Source organism: Callorhinus ursinus, unplaced genomic scaffold (assembly GCF_003265705.2).
Source record: "Callorhinus ursinus isolate GAN/ISIS: 27379988/994484 unplaced genomic scaffold, GSC_fseal_2.0 scaffold3, whole genome shotgun sequence".
NCBI lineage: Eukaryota > Metazoa > Chordata > Mammalia > Carnivora > Otariidae > Callorhinus > Callorhinus ursinus.
Genome location: NW_027397065.1, coordinates 41,183,815 through 41,194,877, shown reverse-complemented (window position 1 = coordinate 41,194,877; position 11,063 = coordinate 41,183,815). Strand labels below are relative to the sequence as shown.

Here is an 11,063-nt window from a genome sequence, read left to right as displayed (position 1 = left end):
CTATTTTATTTTATTTCTTAGTTTGACTGGTGGAGATGGAAGTATGTATTATAAAAGAACATGGAAATGTTATCATGTTTGAAAAAAAATACAAAAGATAACAGTAAGAAAAACGCCAACCTGAACACCATTCTTTTGGAAAAATATAGCACATTTAAAACTACCTGCCATCCTTAAGTAACTAATTTGAAGAATTTAAAATTATGTGTAATTTAATGTCTTAAAGATGTGTGGTTATGACAATGCACTTTACCAATTTATTCTTCACTTGTTTATGTTTACATTCTCAAAGCACTTTTTTCTTTGTACTAGTTTCTTGAATTGCAGGCCATTTTTCATTACACCTTGCTTTGTAAGGTTTACCAAAAAACTTACACAACACAAATATAAAGAGGGTTATAAATGGCACCTTTTTACTGTAATAAAATAAGCAAAGAATAAATAAAACTGAATTAAACTGAAGCCCATTAGTGAGATATGAAATGACACAAAAAGGAACTTGAAGCATTTAATAGCAAATCTTCAAAGAGTGCCCCTTTGCGTAATAAATATCTGACTGAGGAGGGAAGCCTCACGGTGCCTTTCAGCATGCTAGGTTTTCCAGTGTCTCTGCAGCCAGGTGGAGGAGAACTGTGTGGTCCATGTATACAAAAGTGGCATCCTCCTATCTATAAGATTTAGAAAAGAGAAAAAAATTAGGAAGCATGAAATACAGTCTAATTCTAAAATAATTTATTTTTAATCCTGTCAATGACTTCCATTATGTAGACACTGGCTTCATTTTGTTCTTGTCTCAGATTCCCAGCACCTTGGTTTTGCCATCATGTTGGGATGTGGGAGGGAGAAAAATGAGGGAAGGAGGAGGGAGAGTAAGAACGTGGAAGCTGAAGGCAGGTAGTCAGGACTCAAATCTTCTATCACTTACATGCTGCATCACTTTAGGCAAGTTACTTAACTTGCCAAACCTCAGTTTCTACCTCCGTGAATGGGTATAACAACAGTCCCTACTGCATAAGCTTTGTTGTGACAATTTGTGGAAACATAGCAGGTAATGTGCTCCATACAACAAACTCTCTATTATGAGGAATATTAAAGCAGAAGAAAGTATATGCTAGATGTCAAATAAGTAGTAAGAGCAGATACAAGCTTTGGAAAGCCTAGAGAAGAGAGGGATGTAAATATAGTAACATTTGATGTATTGTGGGTTTCCACATATAAATGAGGGAGATATGGTTAATAGTCTTAGGAAATCATAGTCAGATTTTGGTTTCAGAAGTTACACAATCCAGAATATGTCTCTCCCCTTTCCTGAATTTTGTTATGGTCACAATTCAATAATTTGCTTTAGAGTCAGTTAAAGAGTTTCTTATTGGTTAAAAAAAAACTCACAAGAGGTGTCAGTAGTCACTACGAGGTGCTGGAAATACTAAAGGAGTTTTGAAAGCAATTTGGGATTGAGACTGCAGGAGTCTCTTAGTAACTGTTGTCATGCATAATATTCTTTGGCAGAACTTAATATTTTAAATGATACTGGAAGAAGATACAGAAACTCTGGTGTTTAAATTTCTCTGTTCATGGAATTCTTATGTTAAATATTTTTATGCTAAATAATTCAGTTCCAAACATATTAATGCTTCTGATAACTTCCCATGATCTAACGGAGTGTTATCAGTGAGTTGGGTAAACTGATAGTGATCAGTTGGGTGAGAAGGTACAAATAAATTGTTCTGTTCACCCCAAACATAAATGCAGCTGACTCTCCTTAGTGACAGAGTATAAATAGATCATGTTATATAAGGCACATTGAGGTTTTTTTTAACCTTTCAAAAGAATTAGCATTGCACATAGCATTACTATTTAAGAATTTCCTCTACTTAGAACATGGTGTTTAAAAGTCTACCCCCACTGACACTCATCAAAACCAAGAAAGCAAACAAAGATCGAGAATCTGTATTTTGTCTTGATAGGTGAACACAGATTGGTGTAAGCATAGACAGAATGCCTTGAACAATGCTGAGAATAGGCATCTGGTTAAATGAAGTTTCCATTGAACAGAAAGTCTAGCAGAAAACTTAGTTACCTGTCACAGAAGTCAGATGGCTATTTTTACTGGCCCAGAAAATAAAGTAGCACACAGAAGGGTCCTTAAATTTTATATCTACTTCGTGAGTCCTGACTGTGTTCTTATTTGCTTCTAGTAGCACTGACAGCCAAGAGATATCAATCCAGTTAATTTGCATCAGAAAGACCTTAGGTAGACTTATATCTCAGCTTGCCAAGGATGAAATCCTTTAGAATTCATGATTTGGTGACATTGGTGGTTCTTTGTTATTTGACTCAATGAGCATTCATATAAGTGTCTCAAAATCAGTGGGGAATATCAGAAGAGTGCAATCCTCCTTCACCACATGCCAGTCAACTTGATAATGATAAGACCAAAAATTCTTGACAGGATCTTGACACTAATCTTATGGGATCAGTGGCAGGTAGGCACCATACCAGATATTCGAGGACCCCAGGGTGCAGCATTCCCCTGCCCTACATGTGCTTGCTGTGAGCCAGGTTGTAAAGACACCCACATGAAAGAACTTCAGATCATTTCCCAGTGTCTATGACATGAGTCTTACCATGCATGTGACAATTATGCATTATCTGGGGGACTTAGTTGGAGTCCACATATTCTATTGTGTTCCTAGCGTCTTACTGGTCAGGCAGCAGCACTATAGTGAGAAACAAGTGTTAACTGTGAATACAAGAATATTGTAAACTGAAATAGTTGTATTTTCTCACCTGAAGCATGTTTTACTCATACTTGCAAATATCTGGACATATTTTAATTTCATAATTTTTCTGCCAGAAAATAAATTTGGTGGAGCTTTAGAAAACATAAGGCCAAAAAATGGGGGGAAAAGCAGAATATAGAGTGAGTCTCATTTTATTATAAAATCTGGGCTGACTGGCCATATAATTAGCTAACTAATTAGAAAAAATAATTAGCATCTTAAGATGTTCACTTCATCATCTGTACATTGGAGACCTTATTTCCCTGGAACTACTTCTCAAGAATTTTCGATTCCTAAGAAAAAGTATATTAAACTACATTTGAGGATTATAAAATACTATATTGTAAGAAATCATTAGCACCAATTATTTGTTTTAAAAGAATAAATAGCCAACAAAGAACTATAGTCAGACCTCACTTGGATACTTAATCAAATATAAATGCATTTATTTGTACATGGAATAAATGACAGGGAAAGAGAAAATACAGTTGAAATATGTTAATTTTTGCTAACATAGTTTTCCTTTTACTAAACTTGTCCTGAGTAAGGGCATGATAAGAAAGTAACTGAACAATTGTGTTGATTGCCTGGGGTTAATTTTGTCATTCCCAGGACCCACTCTCCCTTTTATTCAAGGACATGTAATAAAAGAGGAAAAAAAAGACATATAAGAGGAAAAAAAGGGGGGGTTAATGCTTAAGAATAAAGTGAGTACATTTTTTTACAGTCAGAAAATATAGCCTTTCCTTATCCATTCGTCTATTGATGGACACTTAAGTTGCATCCATGTTCTGGCTATTGTAAATAATGCTGCAGTGAACAGTAAACATAGGGGTGCATATATCTTTCTGCGTCAGTGTTTCATTTTTCCTGGGTAAATACCCAATAGAGGAATTATTGGATCTTATGGTATTTTTATTTTTAATTTTTTGAGGAACCTACATCCTGTTTTCCACAGTGGCTACACCAATTTACATTCCCACCAACAGTGCATAAGAGTTCCTTTTTCTCCAGATTCTTACCAGTCCTTAGTGTTTCTTACCCTTGATTTTAGCCATTCTGACAGGTGTGAGGTGATATCTCATTGTGGTTTTGATTTGTATTTCCCTGATGAGTGATGTTCAGCATCTTTTCATATGTCTGTTAGCCATCTGTGAGTCTTCTTTGAAGAAATATTTAAGTCCTCTGCTCATTTTTTAATTGGATTGTTTGTTTTTTTCTGGTGTTGGATAAATTGAATACATTTTTGACCTGATGAAAGAAAGGATCCTTACAGAGACAAAATTATAAAACTACAAGACAATAAAGAAATTAATAGATAAATCATCCCAGTTCCTTTCACAGTCTTTATTTTAATGACCACTGCAAAGCATTAACCTGAAAATAAATAAGTTAATGAAACAAATGGTGTTTCTATGTGCTTTTTCTCATCATCCCTCAGCTAATCCAAGATATAGCAATTCTGGCATCTCTGGAAATAAACCTGCCAATTCATCTGGTCCCTTTCCTTGCTCTTAGCTAGTATCCAATATAAAAATGTAAACCATTTCATTTGTCAGTGTAAGTTAGGACCAAAAAAAAAAAAAATCAGAGAAGGGTGGAAAATCTTTTGAATAGATGTTTGAGTTCATTCTTCTCACTCTGCAGATGATGGAAACCAGGCCCATGATGGTTCTATGCTTATATGGGGTCAATAAAGTTAGTGGCAAAAACAGGAGAGAAACTCAAATCTCCTGACTCTGGCTTTTTGTTTCCTTTCCAATATACCATGCTCCCAACATTTGAAACTTGAAGTTTCAATGAACTCTGGTGGATTCATCGGTGATTTTATTGGAAATCAGAAGATGGTAGTGTGGTTTTCTAAGAGAACAGTGACAGAGAGTACTATTGAAAATAAATTTATTCTTAATATTTCTATTTCAGTCTCACATTTAGGTCTTTCATCCATTTTGAGTCTCTTTTTGTGTATGGTGTAAATAAATGGTCCAGTTTCATTCTTTTGCATGTGGCTGTCCAATTTTCCCAACACCATTTGTTGAAGAGACTGTCTTTTGTCCCATTGGATATTCTTTCCTGCTTTGTCCAAAATTAGTTGACTGTAGAGTTGAGGGTCCATTTCTGAGTTCTCTATTCTGTTCCATTGATCTGTGTGTCTGTTTTTGTGCCAGTACCATACTGTCTTGATGATTAGAGCTTTGTAATAGAGCTTGAAGTCCGGAATTGTGATGACACCAGCTTCGGTTTTCTTTTTCAACATTCCTCTGGCTATTTGGGTTCTTTTCTGGTTCCATACAAATTTTAGGATTATTTCTTCCATTTCTGTGAAAAAAGCTGGTGGTATTTTGATCAGGATTACTTTGAATGTGCAGATTGCTCTAGGTAGCATAGACATTTTAATAATATTTGTTCTTCCAATCCATGAACATGGAACGTTTTTCCATTTCTTTGTGTCTTTCTCAATTTCTTTCATGAATGTTCTATAGTTTTCTGAGTACAGATCCTTTGACTATTTGGTTAGATTTATTCCTACGTATCTTATGGTTTGGGGTGCAATTGTAAATGGAACTGACTCCTTAATTTCTCTTTCTTCTTTCTCATTGTTGGTGTATAGAAATGCACCTGATTTCTGTGCATTGATTTTATATCCTGCCACTTTGCTGAATTCCTCTATGAATTCTAGCAGTTTTGGGGTGGAGAATTTTGGGTTTTCCACATAAAGTATCATGTCATCTGCAAAGAGTGAGAGTTTGACTTCTTCTTTGCCAATTTGGATGCCTTTTATTTCTTTTTGTTGTCTGATTGCTGAGGCTAGGACTTCTAGTACTATGTTGAACAGCAGGGATGATAGTGGACATCGCTGCCGTGTTCCTGATCTTAAGGGAAAAACAGAGGTTTTCCCCATTGAGAATGATATTCACTGTGGGTTTTTCATAGATGGCTTTTATGATATTGAGGTATGTACCCTCTAACCCTACACTCTGAAGAGTTTTAATCAAGAAAGGATGCTGTACTTTGTCAAATGCTTTTTCTGCATCTAAGTATCATATGGTTCTTGTCCTTTCTTTTATTAATTGAGTGTATCACATTGATTAATTCCTGGGTGTTGAACCACCCTTGCAGCCCAGAAATAAATCCCACTTGGTCATGGTGAATAATCCTTTTAATGTACTATTGGATCTTATTGGCTGGTATTTTGGTGAGAATTTTTGCATCCATATTCATCAGGGATATTGGTCTGTAATTCTCCTTTTTTTTAGGGTCTTTTTCTGGTTTTGAGATCAAGGTAATGCTGGCCTCATAAAATGGGTTTGGAAGTTTTCCTTCCATTTCTATTTTTTATAACAGTTTCAGAAGAATAGGTATCCAAAATCCTTGAGGAGAACACAGGGAGCAACCTCTTCTACCTCGGCTGCAGCAAATTTTTCCTAGACACATTGCCAAAGGCAAGGGAAACAAAGGCAAAAATGAACTATTGGGACTTCATCAAGATTAAAAAGCTTTGCACAACAAAGGAAATAGTTGACAAAATCAAAAGGCAACCTACAGAATGGGAGAAGATATTTGCAAAGGTCTTATCAGGTAAAGGGCTAGTATCCAAAATTTATAAAGATCTTACCAAACTCAACACCCAAAGAACAAATAATCCAATCAACAAATAGAAGACATGAACAGACATTTCTCCAAAGAAGACATACAAATGGCCAATAGACACATGAAAAAATTCTCCACATCGCTTGGCATCAGGAACATACAAATCAAAATCACAATGAGATACCACCTCACACCAGTCAGAATGACTAAAATTAACAAGTCAAGAAACAACAGATGTCGGTGAGGATGGGGAGAAAGAGGTACCCTCTTATACTGTTGGTGGAATGCGAGCTGGTGCAGCCACTCTGGAAAACAGTATGGAGTTTTCTCAAAAAGTTGAGAATAGAGCTACCCTGTGACCTAGCAAGTGCACTATTAGGTATTTACCCCAAAGATACAAATGTAGGGATCCGAAGGGGCACCTGAACCCCAGGGTTTATAGCAGCAATGTCTACCATAGCCAAACTATGGAAAGAGCCCAGATGTCCATCAACAGACGAATGGATAAAGAAGATGTGGTGTATATATACAATGGAATATTACTCAGTCATAAAAAAAGAATGAAAGAACTAGAGGGTATTATGCTAAGTGAAGTAAGTCACTCAGACAATTATATGATTTCACTCATATGTGGGATTTAAGAAACAAAACAGAGGAACATAGGGGAAGGGAGGAAAAAATAAAGACGAAATCAGAGAGGGAGACAAACCATAAGAGACCCTTAATCAAAGGAAACAGACAGATTTGCTGTAGGGGAGGTGGATGGGGGAATAGAGTAATTGGGTGATGAGTATTAAGGAGGGCAGGTGATGTAATGAGCACTGGGTGTTATATACAACTGATGAATCACTGAACTCTACCTCTGAAACCAATAATATACTCTATGTTAATTAATTGAATTTAAATTTAAAAAAATAAAGAATAATGTTTAACTTAGTCTTTATTCCATGCAACCCTGAGAATTTAGTCCCCTGCACTGTACTGTAAGTTCCACAGTATCAGAAATGTTTGCCTTGTTTAATAGTGTATCCCCAGAGCCTCACACAGTACTAGGTCCTTGAAAAAAGGAGGAAGGTAATACACCTTTGTGGATGGAATAAATAAAATGAATACAATTAAAGACAGTAAACAAAGGCATGGACCTTGCCCTCTATTGGATGTTATGGTATAGAAACAGTTTTAATCATTGCCTCTGCTTCTTTGGGCTCTTAATAAATCATCACTGCAGTTTCCTTTTACTTCCTTTGGTTTCCATTGCCTCTTTCTTTATTAAAACACTTATACTTTGGTTCCAAATGCTAACACCTTCAATATCCTATTTTTAAAATGCCAAGTGAAGGGGCACCAGTTGGATAAGGAGCCACCTCTTGATTTCAGCACAGGTCATGATCTCAGGGTCCTGGGATCAAGCCCTGCATGGGCTCTAAACTCAGCAGGGAGTCTGCTTCTCTCCCTCTACCTCTGCCCCTCCCCCTGCTTGTGTGCTCTCTCTCTAAAATAAATAAATCTTTAAAACAAAAATGCCAAGTGAAATATCTTGTAAGTATGTAACTAACCACACAACATATAGACTAAATTTATTTGGGCAATTTGTGGCTCAGTGTTATGTAGCATGCTGACCTTTCGATAGGGCTATCAACTATAACAAATTTCTGAGAAGAAATTCTGGGAAAGTGGGCAGGTAGAAAATACAACTAGTGAGAACATGTACTTACTGGCTATTTTTTTAGATTGTAAAATTAATGGTTAAAGAAAATTCATGATTATCTTCATAACACTGAATTATTGTATTATTCTGGTACACTTTCCTCCAGGCTATTTTCATGCATATGTTTCCAATACTATGTATGTACGTTTTTTTAAAATATATAGGATCTCACTCTATGTATTTTTATAAATCTCACATTTCTGGTTGCTTATATTTATATTCCTTATTCCCCTAAAAACACTGAGTGACTATATAATCTCTCTTAGAAATTCATCATCTTTATTTACTTACCCCCAATTCACTGCAGTCAGGCTTGTACACACAATAACATTGTCGTAAATATCCTTTTACTTAAATATCTCTACGCACTCTGATTAGGTCCTTAAGATAGATTACCAGAGATAAAATTGCTGTATAAGTTGCATGAACTTTTTAAAGGCTATCAAAATATATTGCCAAATCACATTTATAAAGTGACATTTATCACATTTATAAGTTTGTATTCACTTTTATTCTTAGTAATTATATAAGAAGCTATCAATTAATTCTTACCAATTATCCTTAGCATGAGACTAATGACTTTATCTAGTAGACACTTCTTATGAAGTTCAAAGACAAGATTTCTAAATAATGGAAGAATTGTTAATGTTGAAGTATGAAATCTAGAGTCAATTGATAATATTCCTTATTTTGGAGTTGCTTTCAGATTTGTAATAGTCTATGCAAACCACATAGCAAAATTCTTTAAAAATTTTAATAACATCAAATGCCTACCATCAATACAACTCTCCACATTTTTAAATTATCTGTTCGCCTGTATTTTTCATTCTCAGTAAATACTAGACATATACTGTAAGCCTAGGCAGTGTGAGGTACTAGGCACGCAAATATGAGTAAAATGTTTTACCACAGGCCCAAATCCCAAGCTGGTAGCTAGACATGGAAACAACCTATTACAATGCAATTGTACAAGTAATATATATATATATATATATATATAACACAGAGCTGTGGATTCTAAGAGGAAGAAATGGCTAAGTCTGCCACAAGAAACAAGCCAGGGAGGCTTCTTAGGGAAAATAACATTACTCTTATTGATACTGAAATTCTTATTATCAAACACAAACTGGTTAAGCTTGTAGCTGGAGAAGAGAAAGAAAGAGATTTGGCTAGCTGGAGCAGTGTCTCTGCTATTTCAAATGGTTTGGAGTTTATCTTGAAAGCAAGAACAAGCCACTGAAGGGTAAGGCAAATTAGAGGTTGTTGGAACAACCCGGAGAAAGATGAAGAGAGGCTGATAATGCAGAGGTCTTGGAGAACAGTGAAGGGACTTGGAGATATTTAGGAGGTAAAGTCAATGACATTTATCCACCAACTAGATGTGGATTTTGGAGAAATTGGAGCTGAAATTTTTTTAGTGGGCTTAGTAGGTGGTGGATCTGTGGATATAATGCAGAGCCAGGTCGGGTCAGTTTGGGCTTTATTAAGTTTGAAGTGATTGAAGATATGAAACTAATAATACACTATATGTTAATTAAATTGAATTTAAATAAAAAATTTAAAAAAACAAAACCCAGAAACAAAACAAAAAGAACAACCATGTCATCTTTCCAAATTGTAACTGATAACTTGCTCCAAAACGTCAATGGCTCTACACTGCGCTCAGAAACAAGTCCAAAGTCCTTTAGAAATTTTATGTCCATGCTTAACCTGGCCTTACCTAACTCCCTATTATTATCTCCTGTCCCTTTCCCCCTCCCTCACACTGTTGTTCTATTGTTGCTACACCCCTTCCCAACTAGAGTCTTTGTACCAGCAGTGCCTGAAATGCCTTTCCACCCACTTTCTCTCTCTTGCAACTAACTTCTGCTGGTTACACAGACCACAGCTGTTTTTCTAGCTCTACATTGTCATGACAACATATAGTTGTTCATAGACTGGCTTTTTGTCCTTGTGTAATATTCTTCTGCCTCTAAAGAATAGAAACTCCACAAGGTCAGGTTAGGGATTTATCCGTTTGTTTACTTCTTTGTACCCATTGTCTCATACAGTTTCTGAATATAATGGGCAGTCAATAGATATTTGTTGGAAAAATAAACAAAATAATGGATGTTGAGGGGAAAAAAACCATAAAGTCACTCTTTATTGGTATGACTTCAAGTGATTTTTAAAATCACTCTCTGGAACTTCAATCTGGATGCCAAAAATTGCAAACTGTGTTATGCTAAATAAGACAGGAAAATGAGCTCATTGAATCTCACTTTGAATAGTAAGAGCTGGACCACCCAAAGGATATTTTTTAGTAAAGTTTAATGAACCAGAAATTGACTTTTCTGAAGATCCTATTCCCCCAACATTTCCTGCTGTGGTGATGGTAAAATATATGTAACATAAAATTTACCATTTCATTTCCAAATTTTAAGATTAAATAAAAACGTAACGTGTGTGGTAGAGTACTTAGCTCTTCTCCAAATCTGTTTCTTCTATTTCCTGTACTTACAGCTATACTTTATTTCCCAGCTGTTCCATTAGTTCAGTGTGGCCATATGGCTGGGTTGTGGCTCATGGCATGTGGAGTGTGAGCAGAAGCTAACATGCTCCCCTTCCATACTTGCTTCCTAAAATACATGCATTGAGAGTTGCTCCGTGTTTTCTCCTTATCTACTGATTAATGAGAGGACTTATAAGAGGACTTCAAGGATAGTAGACTCACAAGATGGAAGGATGCTGGTTTCCTGAATGATCACTTAGAAGTGCTCACTTGCATCTATGATAAGTTAATGTGGAGTGGAATTTGGAATTTTGATGCTTCACAGTGGTAGAACCCGGCACTATTCTAACAAATACAATGTGCTCTCTGTAGCTGATACAAATATAGACTGAGAGCTTTCCTCAGGTAATACAGTAGCATAACATACAACATATACAATGGCTGCTTTTCCTCTTGTTTTTCTCTTAACTGACCAGCATCCGAAAGTTAA

General features: G+C 35.8%; 1 long non-coding RNA gene across 1 annotated transcript; it reads right to left on the bottom strand.

The window, feature by feature from the left end:
- Positions 1–494: 494 nt before the first annotated feature.
- LOC141371422 (uncharacterized) lies at positions 495–10,858 on the bottom strand. Its single transcript, XR_012376374.1, has 3 exons — positions 10,796–10,858; positions 2,628–2,720; positions 495–668 (listed from the first exon to the last, which is right to left on the bottom strand). It is a non-coding gene; the product is annotated as an uncharacterized lncRNA (long non-coding RNA).
- Positions 10,859–11,063: the final 205 nt, after the last annotated feature.